The sequence below is a fragment of the Culex quinquefasciatus genome, chromosome 2, assembly GCF_015732765.1.
Source record: "Culex quinquefasciatus strain JHB chromosome 2, VPISU_Cqui_1.0_pri_paternal, whole genome shotgun sequence".
In the NCBI taxonomy this organism is placed as follows: domain Eukaryota; kingdom Metazoa; phylum Arthropoda; class Insecta; order Diptera; family Culicidae; genus Culex; species Culex quinquefasciatus.
This window is the reverse complement of record NC_051862.1, coordinates 102,222,651-102,243,356: the sequence shown is the minus strand read 5'-3', so window position 1 is coordinate 102,243,356 and position 20,706 is coordinate 102,222,651. Positions and strand designations below refer to the sequence as shown.

General features: G+C 40.2%; 1 long non-coding RNA gene across 1 annotated transcript in view; it reads right to left on the bottom strand.

Moving 5' to 3' along the window:
- The window catches only part of LOC119766780, a 33,447-nt gene extending 13,020 nt beyond the window's left edge, over positions 1-20,427 (bottom strand). The window contains exons 1-2 of the long non-coding RNA XR_005277120.1: positions 20,316-20,427; positions 19,984-20,241 (exon numbers count right to left, since the gene is read on the bottom strand). This is a non-coding gene — a long non-coding RNA (uncharacterized LOC119766780). The remainder of the gene's footprint in view (positions 1-19,983; positions 20,242-20,315) is intronic.
- Between the last annotated feature and the right edge of the window lie 279 nt (positions 20,428-20,706).

Sequence of the window (20,706 nt, the reverse complement as noted above, 5' to 3'; positions counted from 1 at the left end):
AAAATAGTCGATAAAGTAGCTAATTTTGGCCTAAACTAACATTTCAAACGGGTGTATCTCAAAATTGGGACCATTTGGAGCAATTCTGGACCCGGATTCGGATTCAGCAGGCAAAATTCTACTAGGAACACATATACTCGTCTCAGAGACAAAATCTTGTTGGACTGTGTTAACGAAACTTTCTAAAACAGCATGGGGACCATCTGGAGCATTTATATTTTAAATAACTGTTTTATTTTACAGCTTCCTGGAATCATCTTGATTGTATTTATTATATATATTATATTTATTTTATTTACTATATTTATTATATTTATTATTTATCATTATTACAAAACTATATGCTTATTAGATAATACACTACAGACTCACATTTACACTTACAAACATTCAAATCATTTAATACATTACGCATTCAACCATTTTCATCGGCCCGATGAAATTCCCCTAACCCCCATTCCAAACCTCCCACAAATATTCCGTTCACTTTTAAAAGTCGCATGGGTTCCCTGCACTTTTGCCACTAGTGAACAACAAAAACATCCCGTCCCAAATCCCCACGTGACTGTATGGGCGTAGCCTTGGAGCACAGTGTGGAAATTTACGTTCTTAGATATTCTTGGTTGTACCGGGCAGCAATCAAATTGTCTAAGAATATTGAATTGACCATTGTGGCACCCCCTACAGCGTGGTGCAGACCCGTTATGCTATGCTATGCTATATTCAGATTTTGTTTTCCATGTACATTAGGGTGGTCCAAATCCGGACTTTTTTGGGGCTACCCCCTGAAATCAAAGATTGACCCATCACTAGGCTAAATTCCAAATTTGAGCTCATTCTGACCACGGGAACCCCTCCCTCCAATCGCTTAAAGTTTGTATGGGAAAAATCGTCAAAATGTATGGAGAAAAGCAACTGTTTTACTTTTTAACCTGTGGAAGGCGCCATAGTTATCCGATTCTTACCATTTCTCAAATGTAGAACCTTCATTAAATTTAGAACAACTTTCCCGAAGACACCATATTTTTAGGATTTTTTCCCGCAAAGTTATTAGTGCCCAAAACTGACCATTTTGGCGCGGCCAGCTGTAAGGGGCTACCTAACAACGATGTTTATTTCCAATTCGCACACGCACGTGCTCTCTCTCAGGTTCAAACTCTCTCACGAGCTTGCTCGCCTGCCTGCCTGCCTGTAGGTAAACAGCGCGCTATTTCTCTGCTTGGACTTTTGTCGTCGTCGTCGTTTTCTTTTGCTTTCCGCTGCGTTCTTGACATGTTAATTATAATTTTGAACTAAAATACCAGGTTTGTTTTGAGATATAAAATTTAATGTAATATGTGATCAACAAAAAGAAAAAAAAAACACAACAATAGATAAAATAATATAAGAGCGTGTGAGAGAGAATACAAATTTGATGAATTAGTTCATCCATGAATCGTCATCTGTTCTGATCCAAACTTAATTGCAAACGTTTTGGATTTTAATTTATCTGCTTTTGTTACAAGAAATACCATGCAGTTTTTTTTAGATAAAAAAGGAAGGAATTTTATTTACATTTTTTTTAAACTGGATCCAAATGAGTATCTTAAAGGAAGGCCGCAACTGCAAGATCTGAAGGTAGTTAACGATTGTGCAGAAAGAAATGTTTCCTAAATCGAAAAATTTACAGGTAAACTGACAAAACATGATAAACAGTTGCAATATTTGTTGCAGGTGGTCTAGGAATACAGAAAAAAAATCCAGAAAGAATAAAAAAAAATTTTAGAGAGTGAATGAAAATGTGCAGCAATTATTGTAAAATTGCCTTGATTGGTTCTGATTTGTACTGAAGTATATTTTTGTTAAAGCAAACTACCTAAAGGAACAACATTTGTATTACCTGAAGATTTTTTTTTAAGTAATTGAATCATTATCATGTTTCTTTAGCATATGCGTGTAATGCTTGGAAAAACAAACAAACCCTGTTCTCATGACATTTGCTGTAATTTTTTAATTGAGCCTAGGCAATCCTGCTATTTTAGTTGAAAATTATAATAAACATGCCAGAAACGCACAAGATCCTCTGTAATTATTAAGTCAAATGTAATTACAAAAGCCGACTCGGTCCTAACCAGGTCCCAGTACCGAAAAGGACCTAATAAAAATAATTTTATGAAAAAAAAAAATGCCAGAAACGCAGCGCAGCGGATAGCAAACGAAAACGACGACGACGACAAAAGTCCAAGCAGAGAAACAGCGCGCGCTTGTTGGTAAGCAGGCAGGCAGGCAGGCAGACGAGCAAGCTCGTAACAGAGTTTGAACCTGAGAGAGAGCACGTGCGTGTACGAATTGGAAATAAACATCGTTGTTAGGTAGCCCCTTACAGCTGGCCGCGCAAAAAGGGTCAGTTTTGGGCGCTAATAACTTCGCGGGAAAAAATCCTAAAAATATGGTGTCTTCGGGAAAGTTGTTCTAAATTTCATGAAGGTTCTACATTTGAGAAATGGTAAGAATCGGATGATTATGGCGCCTTCCACAGGTAAACAAGTAAAACAGTTGCTATTCTCCATACATTTTGACGATTTTTCCCATACAAACTTTAAGCGATTGGAGGGAGGGGTTCCCGTGGTCAGAATGAGCTCAAATTTGGAATTTAGCCTAGTGATGGGTCAATCTTTGATTTCAGGGGGTAGCCCCAAAAAAGTCCGGATTTGGACCACCCTAATGTACATTCATTCAGTTAAAATATTATTGAGCGTCCAATCACAATCGATGACTTTTCACCTCAATTTTAAATACTAGCAACTTTCATTTATTCATGAAATATTGTAGCTTTCGCTATTCAGTGATTTCAAATGTAGGAGGTCCTACATGTACAAAAGGGAAAAGGGTTACCTTAAAACTAACTTATAAACTACCGTCAGTGGGGGTGACATTGGGTCTGGGGGGTGAGATTGGGTCAAAGTGATTTTTTACGGATTTTACTATTTCTCAGGTTCTTCTCATTGAAACTGAATTCTGTTAAAAGGGTTGTGTAGGGGACATCTTAAGATGACTTCGCTGAAAAAATCTCGTTCCTAAAACAAATCCTGTTATTTTGGCAGCTGTCTAAAGTTGAGGTACGTTTTTGGCCAAAAATGACCTCTCGAAAAATCATTTTTCTAATACTTTTGTTAGAATTGCTCGAAAACTACCCAAATGTTTGAAAATCTCCACTTCAAACATTGTAGCTGTCAATACGATTCCCTCGAACAAGAAACACTGTTGGATGACTTGTTTTTACCATATCGTTGTATTTGAGCATCATTTTAGTTTCATTTGACCTAATGTCACCCCCTCTAAGGGGTGAGATTGGGTCAATTTTCAAACTATTGGCATTCAAGGTAGTGTTCATCAAAATCCACCATATTTTGGGAAAATGTTAGTAAACTATCTAAGAACAAATCTACGTTGAAAGATTTTCAAGCCTTAGGGCTACGGCAAAGTAAAGATTTTTGGAAGTTACCCAGACCCCTTTTACGTCATAGGGTAACTATATATATATATATATATATATATATATATATATATATATATATATATATATATATATATATATATATATATATATATATATATATATATATATATATAAAAAGGTAGTGTTCATCAAAATCCACCATATTTTGGGAAAATGTCAGTAAACTATCTAAGAACAAATCTACGTTGAAAGATTTTCAATGTTGTTTAAATTGTTTTTGTTATTAGGAATTACGAGAGGTGTATCGTTTTTGACCCATAGTCACCCCCACTGACGGTATATAAAGAGCGGATCAATGCAGCTGAAGACTGCAATGATTTTTGTCGAAATGCATCAATTATCTTATTGGACATAACATCCAAAGTGTCAACTTCGGCTAATTGATGAAGTTCACTGGTGCTGAACCAGGGAGGAAGTTTCAGAATCATTTTCAGAATTTTGTTCTGAATCCTCTGAAGTTTTTTCTTCCTGGTTAAGCAACAGCTTGTCCAGATCGGCACAGCATAAAGCATGGCAGGTCTGAAAATTTGTTTATAAATTAACAGTTTATTCTTGAGACAAAGTCTAGAATTCCTGTTTATAAGACCCCAATCCATTGTCTTCTTTGGTTTTACTTGTTTTTCGTCGGGTGCGAGCTGAAACGGGTTGTGAATCGGTAGTCTGTGTGATGCGAGATTTAATGTTGCTACTTGCCTGAGATGGCAAGTGACCCGCACCGACAGCCGCTGAAGGGGCATCGATCAACGCCGGTACATCTTCTAGCGGGGTCAGTGCGGGTGATTGCCTGGGGTTTTTGGACCCCGATCCATGTTTGTTTTTCGTGAGATGATCTCCAGTTCCATTACTAGTTATTGAGGTTGTTGTTTGGTTGGTTTTAACAGTGTTTATCGCTTTGGTTGAGTTTTGCTGGTCGATTGCGGTAGAAGAGCCGGCCGCAGGAGTAGATTCACTGTCAACAGGTTGGGGTATAACGTCCTGGACAGTTAGTCTATCTCTCTGCGCTCCCACTTCTGGGAGTGAAGGGGGTACTACACTTTCCCTCCCTTCAAACCGGCTGTTTTGGTTTTACTAGGGTTTTTAGTGTTGAACGTTTTTTCGGAGTTGTTTTGTCCTTCATTGAGAACTTCCGAGTCGGTTAGCATGACAAATTCTTGTTGAATGGGTTCGATATTATCAGGTGTGTTAAATGGGATTTTTGTAGTGGGCTTCGGCTGCGTCCGTCTGGTGAGGTATCATCAGGGTTGATTGGTCTAATCGGTCGTTTAGATTTTAAAGTTTGGATTCAGGTTTATCCTCCGTAGCAGCTGGTTTAAATGGTGCTGTTTCTAGATTTGTGTAGTCTTTTTCCTTGCGTAGTTCACGTTCTAGTAAGTCATGCATTTTTGTAAGTTTCTGTTCGAGTTGCTTAATTTTCTGGTCTTTTAATTTGGTGATTTCGATTAGTTTAGCGATTTGCTCATCTTTTTTCTGTGTAGCTTCCAACAGGTGATCTAGCTTTCGTTGGTCGAGGCGATTTTGAGCCGCTACCTGCGCGTACGTACCGTTTCCTTGCTCGACACGCTCGCGAGCTTCGGGAAAGCTGAGGTTTAGGTCGATCTTTGTATGTACAATACATTCCTCGTGTTTGTACACTGGACAAGTTCGGTTTCCTGGACGGTGGTTCCCTTTACAGTTATGGCAATTAGGAGATTTGGTGCATTCGTCCCCATGATACGATTCGGAGCAATTGAAGCAAATTTTGGTATTCGTACAGCGTGTTTTCAGGTGACCATATTTGAAGCATCCGAAGCATAACATCGGGTTAGGATAGTACGGTTTAGTGGCTACGCGTAGGAGACCGACTTTGACGTGTTTAGGGTATGTCGTTTTGCTGAAGGTGAGAATGAGTGCTGTTGTGTTCACTCTTTCTCCATTTACTTTCCGAGTAATTCTCTTGACGTAGGAAACCTTCTGATCTTCGAGGTGCTTCTGAATGAACTCTTCAGTCAAATCTAGCAGGTCGACGGAAGAGATAACACATTGACACGTGTTAAGCTTGGTGTGAGTTTGTATGATGATGTTAGTTTCGTCCAGCAGTTTGGTCATTGTAAGTAATTTTTGCTTGTTGAGGTTTCCTTGTGTGTAGTATGTAACTCGCTCCTTTGTTTTCGCTTTTTGCTGATTCGACTGGTCCAGCAAATTGCTCAACCGATTTCCCAATGATGAAAGGATTTTTGGGAAGGTCTTTTCCTCCAGCGCCGGTCATTTGCAGGATAATTAGTTCACCAAGCGTGTTGCCTGGGTCTCCCCACTCGGGATAGGTTCTTCCGAGAGGTGCACCCAGGCCACCACCACCGCTGGTGGTGGCCATTTCAATCGGATTCGTTCTCTAAATCTCGGGCTGTGTGCACGGTGTTGATAACGATACCAATACACACAGACGATGGCAGTAGTCACCCACTGCCTACCCTGATAGCAAGATTGAGATCTTCCTTTGTTTAGAGAGTGTTCACTTTCAAGGTCGATGTGTTTAGGGTGCAGATATTAGAATGTCTTTCTCGCTTCGATTAGCTAATTAGATACTAACAAAGCTTTTCGCGGTGCTAATCGACCTGCAACCACTGGCACAAGGTCAGGATCTGCCACGCGCGACGAAAACTGCGAAGCCTGTTCGATATCGCGTGAATGTACTAGATGTAAGTACGGAGCGTGATAGAGGCAACTGTATCGTTCTATGGTATGGAACGAACTCATTTTCAATTCTTATTTGAAAGAATGGAAAATTACTCCAAATGCTGCAAAAACTCAGCTTATTATTTTCCCTCACAAACCAAGGGCTGATTTTCTTAAACCAAAAGTCATCACATTAAAAAGATGAATGAGGTAAATTTAAATTGGGAGGATCAAGTAAAATATCTTGGACTTGCTTTTGACAAAAACCTTACTTACAAGGATCACATTGAAAGTATCCAGGTTAAATGTAACAAATATATTAAATGTTTGTATCCACTTATAAACAGGAATTCTAGACTTTGTCTCAAGAATAAACTGTTAATTTATAAACAAATTTTCAGACCTGCCATGCTTTATGCTGTGCCGATCTGGACAAGCTGTTGCTTAACCAGGAAGAAAAAACTTCAGAGGATTCAGAACAAAATTCTGAAAATGATTCTGAAACTTCCTCCCTGGTTCAGCACCAGTGAACTTTTAGCCGAAGTTGACACTTTGGATGTTATGTCCAATAAGATAATTGATATATATATATATATATATATATATATATATATATATATATATATATATATATATATATATATATATATATATATATATATATATATATATATATATATATATATATATATATATATATATATATATATATATATATATATATATATATAAAAAAGGTAGTGTTCATCAAAATCCACCATATTTTGGGAAAATGTCAGTAAACTATCTAAGAACAAATCTACGTTGAAAGATTTTCAATGTTGTTTAAATTGTTTTTGTTATTAGGAATTACGAGAGGTGTATCGTTTTTTGACCCATAGTCACCCCCACTGACGGTATATAAAGAGCGGATCAATGCAGCTGAAGACTGCAATGATTTTTGTCGAAATGCATCAATTATCTTATTGGACATAACATCCAAAGTGTCAACTTCGGCTAATTGATGAAGTTCACTGGTGCTGAACCAGGGAGGAAGTTTCAGAATCATTTTCAGAATTTTGTTCTGAATCCTCTGAAGTTTTTCTTCCTGGTTAAGCAACAGCTTGTCCAGATCGGCACAGCATAAAGCATGGCAGGTCTGAAAATTTGTTTATAAATTAACAGTTTATTCTTGAGACAAAGTCTAGAATTCCTGTTTATAAGTGGATACAAACATTTAATATATTTGTTACATTTAACCTGGATACTTTCAATGTGATCCTTGTAAGTAAGGTTTTTGTCAAAAGCAAGTCCAAGATATTTTACTTGATCCTCCCAATTTAAATTTACCTCATTCATCTTTTTAATGTGATGACTTTTTGGTTTAAGAAAATCAGCCCTTGGTTTGTGAGGGAAAATAATAAGCTGAGTTTTTGCAGCATTTGGAGTAATTTTCCATTCTTTCAAATAAGAATTGAAAATGAGTTCGTTCCATACCATAGAACGATACAGTTGCCTCTATCACGCTCCGTACTTACATCTAGTACATTCACGCGATATCGAACAGGCTTCGCAGTTTTCGTCGCGCGTGGCAGATCCTGACCTTGTGCCAGTGGTTGCAGGTCGATTAGCACCGCGAAAAGCTTTGTTAGTATCTAATTAGCTAATCGAAGCGAGAAAGACATTCTAATATCTGCACCCTAAACACATCGACCTTGAAAGTGAACACTCTCTAAACAAAGGAAGATCTCAATCTTGCTATCAGGGGTAGGCAGTGGGTGACTACTGCCATCGTCTGTGTGTATTGGTATCGTTATCAACACCGTGCACACAGCCCGAGATTTAGAGAACGAATCCGATTGAAATGGCCACCACCAGCGGTGGTGGTGGCCTGGGTGCACCTCTCGGAAGAACCTATCCCGAGTGGGGAGACCCAGGCAACACGCTTGGTGAACTAATTATCCTGCAAATGACCGGCGCTGGAGGAAAAGACCTTCCCAAAAATCCTTTCATCATTGGGAAATCGGTTGAGCAATTTGCTGGACCAGTCGAATCAGCAAAAAGCGAAAACAAAGGAGCGAGTTACATACTACACACAAGGAAACCTCAACAAGCAAAAAAATTACTTACAATGACCAAACTGCTGGACGAAACTAACATCATCATACAAACTCACACCAAGCTTAACACGTGTCAATGTGTTATCTCTTCCGTCGACCTGCTAGATTTGACTGAAGAGTTCATTCAGAAGCACCTCGAAGATCAGAAGGTTTCCTACGTCAAGAGAATTACTCGGAAAGTAAATGGAGAAAGAGTGAACACAACAGCACTCATTCTCACCTTCAGCAAAACGACATACCCTAAACACGTCAAAGTCGGTCTCCTACGCGTAGCCACTAAACCGTACTATCCTAACCCGATGTTATGCTTCGGATGCTTCAAATATGGTCACCTGAAAACACGCTGTACGAATACCAAAATTTGCTTCAATTGCTCCGAATCGTATCATGGGGACGAATGCACCAAATCTCCTAATTGCCATAACTGTAAAGGGAACCACCGTCCAGGAAACCGAACTTGTCCAGTGTACAAACACGAGGAATGTATTGTACATACAAAGATCGACCTAAACCTCAGCTTTCCCGAAGCTCGCGAGCGTGTCGAGCAAGGAAACGGTACGTACGCGCAGGTAGCGGCTCAAAATCGCCTCGACCAACGAAAGCTAGATCACCTGTTGGAAGCTACACAGAAAAAAGATGAGCAAATCGCTAAACTAATCGAAATCACCAAATTAAAAGACCAGAAAATTAAGCAACTCGAACAGAAACTTACAAAAATGCATGACTTACTAGAACGTGAACTACGCAAGGAAAAAGACTACACAAATCTAGAAACAGCACCATTTAAACCAGCTGCTACGGAGGATAAACCTGGAATCCAAACTTTAAAATCTAAACGACCGATTAGACCAATCAACCCTGATGATACCTCACCAGACGGACGCAGCCGAAGCCCACTACAAAAAAATCCCATTTAACACACCTGATAATATCGAACCCATTCAACAAGAATTTGTCATGCTAACCGACTCGGAAGTTCTCAATGAAGGACAAAACAACTCCGAAAAAAACGTTCAACACTAAAAACCCTAGTAAAAACCAAAACAGCCGGTTTGAAGGGAGGGAAAGTGTAGTACCCCCTTCACTCCCAGAAGTGGGAGCGCAGAGAGATAGACTAACTGTCCAGGACGTTATACCCCAACCTGTTGACAGTGAATCTACTCCTGCGGCCGGCTCTTCTACCGCAATCGACCAGCAAAACTCAACCAAAGCGATAAACACTGTTAAAACCAACCAAACAACAACCTCAATAACTAGTAATGGAACTGGAGATCATCTCACGAAAAACAAACATGGATCGGGGTCCAAAAACCCCAGGCAATCACCCGCACTGACCCCGCTAGAAGATGTACCGGCGTTGATCGATGCCCCTTCAGCGGCTGTCGGTGCGGGTCACTTGCCATCTCAGGCAAGTAGCAACATTAAATCTCGCATCACACAGACTACCGATTCACAACCCGTTTCAGCTCGCACCCGACGAAAAACAAGTAAAACCAAAGAAGACAATGGATTGGGGTCCTCAAACCCCGGGCATGCCCTCGCACCCACCCTTAGATCTTAGATGTCCCAGCTACGGTTGATGATCCTTCGACAGCAGTGGGTGGGGGGAGGTTGCCTTTCGCTCAGGCAAGTCAAACCTCGAAACACAACATCCAAGCAAATACCTCCCCCACAACATCTTCCACAGGACATAAATTTGCGTGCTGCGGTCTCAACTCTGAAAGAAGAAGACTGGCGATTCAGTGGAACATGAATGGACTAAGTAACAACATCAATGATCTAGCTCTATTAACAGAATTGAGCCCTCCAACCTGCTTGGCTATTCAAGAGACGCACACGCGAACGGGAACATCTCTTGATCACTGGCTTGGAGCAAAATATAAATGGTACACCAAAAACGGCATAAACCTTCACCAAAATGCTGCTCTCGCAGTGCTTACTACAACAACACATAAAGTTATCGATCTCAAAACGCCATTAATTGCTGTTGCAGCGAGACTAGAACATCCAATGCAAGTAACTGTGGTGTCGATCTATGTTCCAACGTACGGCCAATCTAATTTCGCAACTGAACTACAAAAGCTCATTGATCAACTTGAATCTCCTTTTTTGATTTTGGGAGATTTTAACGCCCACGACCCGCTGTGGGGCAGTCTTCGTGAGGACGGTAGGGGGAAGGCAATCCGTCAAGCAGCCGAAACCAACAACATTATTGTAATGAACGACGGTAGTCACACCTATCACCGGGGAACGACAAACTCGTGTATCGACATCAGTCTCTGCTCTCAAAGCCTTATCAACACCTTAACATGGTGCATACACACGGATACGCACGGCAGTGATCATAATCCCATTGAGATTCACGCATGTGGGCTTTCCCCAAGCACAACCCGAAGACGACGATGGCGCTACGAAGATGCAAATTGGAATGATTACGAATTGGAGATTGAAAGGAGATTAGAAGCAGATCGTGAATACACAATTTCCGAGATAACACAATCTATCCTCAAGGCAGCCGAAGCAAGCATACCACGAACCAGTGGCAAACCCGGCCGCCGTTCTGTTTATTGGTGGAACAAAGAAGTAGAAGATGCTATTAAGACCAGGAGAAAAGCGCTCAGAAAACTCAAAAAGTTATCAAACGAAAGCCCCCTTCGAGATGATGCTCTGAACATGTTCCGAATTGCCAGGAATCATGCACGCAAAGTAATGGAAGAAAGTAAAAAGAAAAGCTGGGAAGAGTTTCTCGACGGCATCAGCAACCAAACATCGTGTACTGAAATGTGGCGTCGGGTAAATGCTCTTAGTGGGAAACGCCGTACGCGTGGACTCTCCATGGAAGTTGGCGGCTCTTTAACTGATAATCCTGCTTTGATTGCTCAGGAAATTGGGCAGTATTTTCAGAAATTGTCAGCTACAGAAGGTTACAGCTCAAAATTTCAGAGGTTGAAATCAACAGCAGAGGAAAATCCCGTTTCGTTTCAAATTGATGCATCGAACGAAAACGAAGACTACAACAAGTGTTTCAGTATGGACGAACTATTACGAGCCTTAGATAACGCGCACAGTAAATCATCAGGACCAGATGACGTAGGCTACCCCATGCTCAAACACTTACCGTACTTAGCGAAGAAATCTCTCCTCAACGCGATCAACAAATTATGGCTTTCCGGATCATTTCCCGAAGAATGGCGAAAAAGTATTGTTATCCCAATCCCAAAAAAAGGCCAAAATGCGTCTTCTCCTACTGGGTACCGACCAATTAGTCTCACAAGCTGCATAGCTAAAGTTGCTGAAAGAATGGTCAACCGCCGACTAACCACAGTTCTGGAAGAAAACAATCTCCTCATCGATCAACAACATGCTTTTCGCAAAGGCCGGGGATCGGGTACCTATTTCGCCCGTCTAGGGGATATCCTAGATGACGCTAGAACTCAAGGGCATCACATCGACCTGGCAGCTCTTGATATTTCCAAAGCGTATAATCAAACATGGAGAACGGGTGTACTAAGGCAGTTGCAGGACTGGGGCTTCAACGGAAGTCTAGCCATGTTCCTGAAAAATTTTCTATCTGATAGAACATTTCAGGTCGCCATCGGGAACACACTGTCAGATCTATTCGTCGAAGAAAATGGCGTACCACAAGGCTCAGTCCTAGCAGTAACCGCTTTCCTGATTGGCATGAACAACGTCTCTCTTGATCTTCCCAAAAACACACACATATTACTATTTGCTGATGATATCTTGTTGATAACTCACGGACCAACATTTGCTAGGAACCGAATCAAAATGCAGGCAGCTGTCCGAGCTGTAGGAAAGTGGGCGGATAGTGTGGGATTCAAAATTGCCAGCGAGAAGTGTGCCATCCTGCATAGCTGCTCAACTCGTCACCATCACTGGAAACGACCTATCGTACTCAATGGAGTAAACTTTCCCAATAGGGAAAAAATCAAAATCCTTGGTGTAACATTGGATCGCAACCTCAATTATAACCAACACTTTAGAGAAGTTAAAGAAAGTTGTAGAAGCGGTATTCAGCTCATTAGAACAATCAGCAGTCGACACAAAACAAGCAACCGGAAGACAATCATTCAAGTTGGGAACAGCATAATCACCTCAAAGCTAGTATATGGAATTGAACTAACATGTGCTGCATTTTCTGCACTAGTCAACACTCTAACACCTGTCTACAACGAAATTGTACGGCGTGCCTCAGGCCATCTCAAAAGCTCACCGATTCTATCAATTATGATAGAATCTGGCAATCTACCTTTTCTCCTGAAAGCAGCGCTGATATTAGCAAAAAGGACAACCAGTGTTATGGAGAAAATTCCCGAAGAATCAAGCACCTTACTAAGGAAAACGAACGAAATCTTAAGGGAAAAGATAGGATCTTCACTACCGGAAGTGGCCAAGCTTCCCCGTGTTCAAGAACGGAGATGGGACGATGTTAAACCAAAAATTGACTGGAAAATTCATCACAAAATCAAACCTACGGACACCGCTGCTCAAAAAGAGCAGTTTTCAAACAAAGAGTGGAACAAAAATATCAACGACATCAACACATTTACACAGACGGATCGGTATCCCGACACGGAGTCGGAATGGGAGCTTACAGTGTTCATTGGTCAATATCTAAGAAAATTGATAACAAATGTTCTATATTTACAGCTGAGACTGCTGCCCTCATTATAGCTGTCGACATGACCCAGGAGGATCGCATTTACGAAACAGTTATTTTTACAGACTCTGCAAGCGCTCTTTTGAATGTTGAATCTGGAAAATCCAAAAATGCCCTGATTCAAACATTAGAATCGAAATTGGAAAACCGTACGGACATTACCTTCTGCTGGGTCCCAAGCCACTGCGGAATACTCGGAAATGAGAAAGCTGACAAACTTGCTGGTGAAGGGTACCGTGCTGAGGCATGGATAACGCCACTCCCCAAACAAGACGTTAATAGATGGATCAACTCACAACTCGAACTAGTTTGGGAAAACCAGTGGCACATAACCAGAGACGTCTTCACTAGGAAAATAAAAGGAACCACCAAAAGTTGGGATGATCGAGGACACCGAACAGAACAACGCATTATGTCCTGACTTAGGATAGGACATACCAGACTAACTCATCGACACCTCATGGGACTGGGCCCTAGGGAAATGTGTTTCACATGTGGAGTACCTATTACTGTGGAACATATTCTCGTTGATTGCCCTTCCTATACCGCTCAACGCCAGGAAAATTTGCTTTCGAACTCAATCCGAGAAATATTAGGACACGAACCCGAATCAGAACAACGCTTGCTGAAATTTTTACGAGAAACTCACCTGTACGAAACCATATAATCAAATGTATATACAAATTTTGTGAAATCTTCCTCTAATTCTATCCCATCTTTCTTTTGAAAAAGAGGCGAATGCACGTGGAGTGTAAAACCTCTATAATAAAACAACAACAACAACAACAAGAATTGAAAATATCCAAGCTTTTTTGTAATCTTCTTGTGATGACACGAAGGCTTCTACCTTTGGCGGAGATGCTTGTATCATCAGCAAAAAGTGATTTCTGACATCCTGGGGGCAAATCGCTTGCTGAAATTTTTACGAGAAACTCACCTGTACGAAACCATATAATCAAATGTATATACAAATTTTGTGAAATCTTCCTCTAATTCTATCCCATCTTTCTTTTGAAAAAGAGGCGAATGCACGTGGAGTGTAAAACCTCTATAATAAAACAACAACAACAACAACAAGAATTGAAAATATCCAAGCTTTTTTGTAATCTTCTTGTGATGACACGAAGGCTTCTACCTTTGGCGGAGATGCTTGTATCATCAGCAAAAAGTGATTTCTGACATCCTGGGGGCAAATCAGGCAAGTCAGAAGTAAAAATATTGTATAAAATTGCTTCCTTGAGGGACGCCAGCACGTACAGGTAGTTGATCAGATTTGCTGTTCTGATAACATACCTGTAGAGTACGATCCGTCAAATAATTTTGGATAATTTTCACGATATAAATCGGAAAATTAAACCTTTTCAATTTTGCAATCAAACCTTTATGCCAAACACTGTCAAATGCCTTTTCTATGTCTAGAAGAGCAGCGCCAGTAGAGTTTTGTTGCTTCGAATCAAATTTGAAACTCTCAACAACTGATGAGTAGTTGAATGCCCAAGGCGAAATCCAAACTGCTCATCAGCGAAAATTGAATTTTCATTAATGTGCGTCATCAATCTATTAAGAATTATTCTTTCGAATAATTTACTAATAGATGAAAGCAAACTAATGGGCCGATAGCTTGAAGCTTCGGCAGGACTTTTGTCCGGTTTCAAAATCGGAATTACTTTGGCATTTTTCCAACTACTGGGAAAATATGCCAAATCAAAACATTTGTTGAACATTTTGACCAAGCTACTTAAAGTTGCTTCTGGTAATTTTTTAATTAAAATGTAAAAAATGCCATCCTCACCAGGGGCTTTCATATTTTTAATTTTTTTGATAATAGATTTTATTTCATTCAGATCCGTATTAAAAACATTATCTGATGAAAACTCTTGTTCAACAATATTCTGAAATTCTATTGAAATTTGATTTTCAATAGGACTCAGAACATTCAAGTTGAAATTATGAGCACTCTCATACTGCTGAGCAAGTTTTTGAGCTCTCTCCCCATTAGTTAATAGAATATTATCACCATCTTTTAAAAAAGGGATTGGTTTTTGAGGTTTCTCAAGAACCTTTGAAAGTTTCCAAAAAGGTTTGGAATAAGGTTTAATTTGTTCGACATCTCTTGCGAACTTTTCATTTCGCAGGAGAGTGAATCTGTGGTCAATAACCTTTTGCAAATCTTTTGAATTCGCTTCAGTGCAGGATCACGAGAACGTTGATACTGTCTTCGGCGAACATTTTCAGACGAATCAGAAGCTGAAGATCGTCATCAATAATGGGAGAATCAAATTTGACTTGGACTTTAGGAATAGCAATATTCCTAGCATCCAAAATTGCATTAGTTAAAGATTCCAAGGCTGAATCAATATCAGCTTTGGTTTCTAAAACAAAATCATGATTTAAATTATTCTCAATATGATGCTGATACCTGTCCCAATTAGCTTTGTGATAATAAAACACAGAACTATTGCACATCCGTGGAACTTCAGGTTCAAAAACGAGGATATGCACGGTGCTGCCTCTAGCGGTGGAGAGCTCCAACTTTTCGACAAGTTTTTATGACACTTTTGCATCGACGGGTCGTCCATAGTGCATGTAATTAGAATATTTCGAATTTTATTTTTAATTATGATAACAGCATTTATTTCCATCGAGAACATAATGTTGACTTAGCAGTAATTCAGCGTGCAGTTAAACTTAAACAGCATTTTCAACAGAACTCTTTTTACAAAACTTGCCTCATTTGAAAACAATGTTTTCGGCCAGCCAAATAATGTCATAGCCGATTACGATTATTGATTTCAATGTGCACAATGCCTTGGACAATTTCTCACACATACACTGCCGTTCTACGCATAACTGTCCCATGTTCAAAAAAGGGCAACTGAAAAAAACGCGATTGAAATTTTTCGACGAATTTCTGTGTTTCTACGCATAATTGTCCCGTGGGTTCCTTTTCGCCCTGTGTGTCCCTAATCACCCCAGTTAGCATTTTATCACCCTTATTTCTGGAGTTTTTTTGAAAAGGTCCAATAAACCAAATTTTCATTTTTTGCTTTTTGGGTGTTTTTAGAACCGCCTTGAGTCAGGGGTATTCAAAAACAAAGCAAGAGAATCGCTATACAACAGGTAAACAAGAAATAATGCTTAATAAAACTAATGATTCCGCGTAAGAACATACTTGGTGGGACAATTATGCGTAGAAGTGTTACGATGGGACCAACAGACTTGGTGTTATTTGGTGTTATTCAAACTAAACTTAAAAATATCATAAAGTCAAAATCGTCCAAAACTGACATGGGACAATAATGCGTAGAACGGCAGTACACATCCCTTGATGTTGTCGTTGTTCTGTAGATTCTAATAATTATTGTCAGTAGATGTAGATAGTGAGTAATCCTTATTTTATTTTAATCTGGTCCCATTTGTTGATCACAATTTTATTCTAATTCTATTTTCTTTTTCTGTGCCCAATCTCTTAAGAACGCTTATAGTAGCGCAGAATATCATTTGTTCGATTGTTGTTCATAATATTATTCGAGATATTTTTCATAATTTTATGCTACATGCATATGACACATTCTCTAGCGACAAAAACGACCCGTTTTGACTGATAGGACTTACATTTTAATTATTTCTCACTCCGTTGCATCGTCACGGAGTGATCGATGTGGCAAATGAAAAGTTCGACTTAAAAAAGACTTCCATATTCACTTCTTGTAGAAAATTCAATTTCCAATCCGAACCTGTAATAAAATTTATATTTGGAACTGGTTTTAATATCATACGAGACATATTTCGCAAAAAAGTGAAAAATTTCGTGACGTTGCAATGCCGGAATATGCATTTGTATCACTAACAACCAAATTTTAATTTTCTAGCTAGTTTTCTTATATTCCAAATTTTATCCTTTTTCGATAATTTTTTTAAATCATGCTTCTAATGTTTTAAGTTAAATCTTCGTTGATAATTTTATTTAATCATGCACCGGCTACATGAAATATGCATTGACCCCTCGTCCGATCAAAACTGGTATACTGAAACATTGCCTCAAGTAAACAAAATCGCAGCACTCCATGATTTGAATTTTCGTTTTGCCTCTCATGTTGGCCGTTTGTTTTTGCGATTCTTTAACTTTTCCTGCTCAAAAATGCCGGAAAAACTGTGCATTAAAAACTGCATTTTCAGATATCATGGCTCATCTTTTTATTCGATTGCAAACAGGTATTTAGGTAGTGCATGGCTTGAATTCTTTGACATCGAACAAACATATGGGAAGAGGAGGGGATTCGCAGCTCTAAAATCTGTCCCTCTCAATTTTCAAATCAACGACGTCATTAACCCATCGTCTATCAGTGAATCACGAGGGAGAGCTTTAATTGTTGAGGAAGAGCATACAAATTGAAGCATTAGAAAAGAAATCGCGTCACCAAAGCAGCATAAACTCCTTCATTTAATGAATGAATGCTTGAATTACGCATGGTACTTTTGTGCGAGTTTTACTAATACTCTCATGATTTTCCAACTTTATATTCTGGAGCAACATTTGAAAAGGGCACATAAGCATTTTGAGAGCTAGAGCTATTTTGCAAATTCCGAGATAACATTTCACTATTTAACAAAACCCGCAGCGTTAGAAGGTAGCTGGGAAAGCGAGCTATTGTTTTACACATCGAGTTTTGAGAAAAAGTTAACTGTTGGCTCGGAATTTGCGAAATAGTTCCAGCTATTAAAATGCTTATCCACCCTTTTCTCGTGTTGCTCCAGATATTTCTGTACGATTGATCGCTGTAATCTAAGCTTCTGTCAACAAACAAGTGGTATACGTGTTTTGATCTGTCAATTTGCAAGAGGTATAATAGATTCAAATTTTACAGTTGTTGATGCTGAGTAGGCTGTGACAAGCGTGGACAAATTTCCACTATACCAGTGACAGAACTGAACAATCGTCCCACTTTTTGAGCTAACAGGTTGTATGGAGTTCCATCTATGTGACTATTGGGTCTGCTAACTGCTTCATGAGAGCATGAGCATGAGCATGAGCATGAGCATGAGCATGGTTGACTGCCAATGAGCTGCTACTCCGTTATTGACGGATCAGCTGAAGTTACACAATGAACCAACAGATGATTAGTGGGAGCTAATCATCCTCACTGTATAACCCCTGAAGATCTCTGCTTCAAGTCAATACCGGCGCCCCCAAGGAGATGCAGTTCAACAAAGGTAGGAATGTTAGTCCGATAGTTGAAGTTGCAGACTCATCAGACACAGAGTTTGTCGCTCTATACCTGTTGACACCGCATGAGACCGTTGAATCCACAGCATCTCCTTCAAGCATCACGGGAAGTGGGGAATTGTGTTAGTAGGGAAGGAAAGGGAAGGTCAGGATTCATCTTGGTAGATGATATGACCAGAAAGTGAAACCTAATCGTTGCCTTCCGAGCTACGACGCTATAAGAAGGACTTTTCACATCTTACCGCCGGCGTGCCATCCGAGCAACGATGCTATGGGAAGGACTTTCAAAATTAAATGTTATTGTATTTATCGATTTATTCGGCGACGTGCAATTTTAAATAGATCAGGAAACATAATCGTTGCCTTCTGAGCTACGACGCTATGAGAAGGACTTATCAATTCCTCAATCGCGATTTTTCACATCTACCGCCGTCGTGCCATCCGAGCAACGATGCTATGGGAAGGACTTTCAAAATTAAATATTATTGTATTTATCGATTTATTCGGCGACGTGCAATTTTAAATAGATCAGGGAAACATAATCGTTGCCTTCCGAGCTACGACGCTATGAGAAGGACTTATCAATTCCTCAATCGCGATTTTTCACTTCTACCGCCGGCGTGCCATCCGAGCAACGATGCTATGGGAAGGACTTTCAAAATTAAATGTTATTGTATTTATCGATTTATTCGGCGACGTGCAATTTTAAATAGATCAGGGAAACATAATCGTTGCCTTCCGAGCTACGACGCTATGAGAAGGACTTATCAATTCCTCAATCGCGATTTTTCACTTCTACCGCCGTCGTGCCATCCGAGCAACGATGCTATGGGAAGGGCTTCCAAAACTAAATGAAAGTGAATATACACACGACGACGTGAATCCCTTTTTCAATGATTCCAGAATCTTCCACCACTTTCTCGCGGATTCTCGCGCGCGACGTCACACACCGATCCCCCCGACGAACACCACACGACTGATGGCTCAACTTCCAAGGCCTCGACGCGAACTTCTTTTCAATGGTTAAAGAATCTTCCACCACTTTCTCGCGGATTCTCGCGCGCAACGTCACACACTGATCCCCCCGACGAACACCACACGACTGATGGCCCAACTTCCAAGGCCTCGACGCGAACTTCTTTTCAATGGTTCCAGAATCTTCCACCACTTTCTCGCGGATTCTCGCGCGCGACGTCACACACTGATCCCCCCGACGAACACCACACGACTGATGGCCCAACTTCCAAGGCCTCGACGCGAACTTCTTTTCAATGGTTCCAGAATCTTCCACCACTTTCTCGCGGATTCTCGCGCGCGACGTCACACACCGATCCCCCCGACGAACACCACACGACTGATGGCCCAACTTCCAAGGCCTCGACGCGAACTTCTTTTCAATGGTTCCAGAATCTTCCACCACTTTCTCGCGGATTCTCGCGCGCGACGTCACACACTGATCCCCCCGACGAACACCACACGACTGATGGCCCAACTTCCAAGGCCTCGACGCGAACTTCTTTTCAATGGTTCCAGAATCTTCCACCACTTTCTCGCGGATTCTCGCGCGCGACGTCACACACTGATCCCCCCGACGAACACCACACGACTCTGGGTCTGCTAACTGCTTCATGAGAAAGTGAAAAAGTTACTGGAAGATGGTCAGAATCAAAATCAGCATGAGTCACTAAAGAACCACAATACTGACTTTGATTTGTCAAACCCAAATCAATTGTTGATGGATTTCTAACAGAAGAAAAGCAAGTTGGCCCATTCGGGTATAACACCGAATAAAGACCAGAAGTGCAATCTCTGAATAGAATTTTACCATTGGAATTTACTTTTGAATTATTCCAAGATTGGTGTTTGGAAGGTTGTCATCGATTATTTGCACAATCTTGAATCTTTCATTTCCTAAGAATAAAATCGACTACTCCAGACTTCCTGTACAGCACGTCTCCGGCGACAACAACAAGATCGGCCAGTTTCATTAGGGCCAGCCACGGAGCCAGCACTGTATTCAAGAATTACATTTCTTGGGTACGACGGATTCGTCGGCGAAGGAAATATTTCAGAGCTCGTGGTGCTGCAAAAATAAATATTTATGATTTTTTTTTGAAAATGGAAGAACAGAAAACTTGAAGAACTACAAATACTTACCAAAGAAGGTTTTTCTTTGTGAAAATTAGATAGAACTTAGCAGGAAACGTAGAACTTAGCAGGAAACAAAAACAGACACTATTTAGTTTTGTTTATTTTTACCTGGGTGCTGAATAGACAGAATGCGTAACGTGATTTTCGAAAGCTCCCCATTGCTCCCCACTAATACAACTGCACTACAGCTGTAAACATAAACAAAGTAGAAGGCTATAGAGTTATCTAATGCCGACAAAATGGTACAAAATTTAACCTCAATCTTTTTCGTGTACGTACACGCAATACATGCGCACGTAGATAACTCTATGCTCAAGCTCAAGCGTGACATATTTTTTACTGCTCATGTGAATTGTTTCGAAACTTTTTGGATCTGTTAATGTTAAAGTTTTCGCTA